This window comes from Polypterus senegalus, chromosome 7 (genome assembly GCF_016835505.1).
Source record: "Polypterus senegalus isolate Bchr_013 chromosome 7, ASM1683550v1, whole genome shotgun sequence".
NCBI lineage: Eukaryota > Metazoa > Chordata > Cladistia > Polypteriformes > Polypteridae > Polypterus > Polypterus senegalus.
In genome coordinates, this window is record NC_053160.1 from 10,655,391 (window position 1) to 10,658,057 (window position 2,667).

The 2,667-nt window shown below is 38.4% G+C and overlaps 1 long non-coding RNA gene across 1 annotated transcript; it reads right to left on the minus strand.

Annotated features, from left to right (window-relative positions):
* Positions 1-1,771: 1,771 nt before the first annotated feature.
* On the minus strand, positions 1,772-2,411 carry LOC120532325. The gene is made up of 4 exons (XR_005634273.1): positions 2,313-2,411; positions 2,081-2,224; positions 1,918-1,986; positions 1,772-1,822 (listed from the first exon to the last, which is right to left on the minus strand). It is a non-coding gene; the product is annotated as an uncharacterized LOC120532325 (long non-coding RNA).
* Between the last annotated feature and the right edge of the window lie 256 nt (positions 2,412-2,667).

A 2,667-nucleotide genomic window follows, 5' to 3' on the forward strand; every position in this document is an offset into this window, starting at 1 on the left:
TACTGCATTGTAGTCTTTAAGCAATAGAGGAAAGGCTTAAAAATGACCCAATATGTCCATTTTTCAGCCAAGTATTGATCCATGCCTTTCGTGTTTCCAACACATTTGCAGCAACTAAGAGGATCTGGAAATAATCATTTTATCACATAAGAAATTTGACAAATGAGAGGAGACCATTCACTCCATCGAGTCAGTCTGTTTAGCTAATAGCTGAGTTGTCCCAAAGTCTCTTCCAGATTATTCTTACAAGTTGTTGAGGTTTCTGCTTCAACTCCATGTCTTGCTTGTTTGTTACAGAGTCCCACAACTCTTTGTGTAAAGATGTGCTTCTTGGCTTCAGTTTTAAATGCGCTTCCCCTTAATTTCCACTGATTTTCTCATGGATGTAAACCACCCTTATATTCCTGGTACTCTGTTTTCTTTTCCCTCATGGTATGGATTCATTTTCTATTCTCTTGTGTGAATTCTCACTTAAATACAAAAGTAAATCAAAACAATACCAACCATGTGGCACACAAAGTTTACTGTGATCTGGTTTATCAGGAGGAGACTACATCCCGTCTTGTAGTGTGAAGGGTTGTTGTGCCGGAAGACTGAGCGCTGAGCCATCATGCACTGCTGTATTTTTTGTTCAAAAATAACCTGTATAAACTATTTTACAATGTGCCTGTAATCACAAGATGCAGATCAGCATTCAAAAATGGATGTTTTTGTTTTTTAAGCTTTCCTCCATGTCCCATAGACTACATTCTGAGCATATATTACACATAGAGAGAGAGATATATAATCACTCTCTCTATGTGTGTATGTATATATGTGTGTGTATAGGGTGGTTCAGATCTAATTATGCAATTTTCATTACGCTATAATTTATTAAGTTTATTACATAGAAAATCACCCAAAAAACCCTGGACCATCGAGAAGTTTGCGAACTGACGACATGAAGAATCGTCTTTGCACTGAACTTGAATCTTCCCCGCATAAATCCAAGTCATCCAAACAATGTGAATCTGCATAATTAGATGTGGACCACCCTGTGTATATATATATATAAATATATATATGTGTGTGTGTGTATGTATATGTATATGTATGTATATATATGTATGTATATGTATATATGTGTATATATATATATATATATATATATATATATATATGTATATATATATATATATATATATATGTATGTGTATATAGGGATGGGTATCGTTTAGGTTTTATCCGATACCGGTGCCAAAACGGTACTTTTGAAACGGTGCCGGTGCTCGAACCGGTGCTTAAAAAAAATAAAGAACACAAACTTCGTCCAAAACCTCTTGCTTTTATTTTTCCCAGTAATTTTTTAAACAAAATTATAACAAACCTAGCCCTTTCTGTCAATAAAACATAACTTCTTTGGTTGGAACCAGTGCTTAAACAATTGAAAACACAAACTTTGTCATGAAACCTGTGATGTTTAGCAGTTTTTTTGCAAGAAGATAATCATATTAGCCTTTTCTGGAGCTATACGGCATCGCTGTTGGCTGATGGCCTGCCCAGCACAAGAGAAAACTCTTTCAGAAGGCGTTGATGACGCTGGGACACACAAGTATTTTTCTGATAGGGCAGATAAATTGGGGAGTGTATCCCTCTTCCTCCACCACCAGGCCACAGGGTCTTGTCCAGAGGTAATTCCTGGCAGTCTTTTGTATATTTGAAGCTCCTTCTGTACCTGCTCTGTGATTGAGGGGACTCTACCCGCTTGAGAAGCAGCCTGTTGAAGCTCTTTGTCTTCATCCTCAAACAGCTTTTCTAAGGGTGACTTCTGGACCTTACTTAGCTGAAAAACAACAAAAAAAGATGTGTGAGGTTTGCAAAATAAATAAAGATCACTTTTAGAATGTAGTGGTTGTGTTAGAAAAAATCTGAAATTACATATTGTTCTGGCTTGTCCATGTCAGCATCATCCACCTCGCTGTGTGCTTTGGGGTCCTCAGTGGGAGGCTATGGACACACAGATAGTAAAAGAGCATTCCTTCAACATAGAAACTACGTCATGATGCAAAAGGACAAGATTGTACACACACAATGAAAATACCTGTGCAACTGCTGCTGTGGCATTTGCAACTGCTGCCTTCTCCAACCTGTCCCAGATGTCAGTAGCTGCCTCACCACCTAGCCTGCCTTTAAAACGTGGGTCCATCATCGTGGCCTCCTTCAGAAATTTCTGAAGGTTTTCATCCTTTAAGTAAAACAAGATATAACATAGGAGCTGATACTGAAAAAAGGTAACCCTATTTTTCATGCGTATTGATATTGTCTGCAAATACCTGATATCTTTTCTGCAGACTACCCCAGACTTTCTCTTTTATTGAAGAGGTGAAAACACTGTCTTCATCACATCGTCTGAAATGTGCCTCCAGCTTGGCCAGGATGAGGATGATTTGGCTGCATGTGGGTGACTTGTCACTTGACACACACGTGGTTGACGTGTACAGGACTTGCATGCACTTAATAAACTCCTCTGCCTTCATTAAATTGGTGTGCGTGAACCTTTCTAGCCTGTTGAAAAATATTCAAAATGTTAAAAGTAACTGACGTAATTTAGCTCTTGCAAGTGATGCTCATGTCATTCACTTACTTGTCCTTCTCCATAGGCTTCCTCAGCCGTAGATCCAGAGCAGC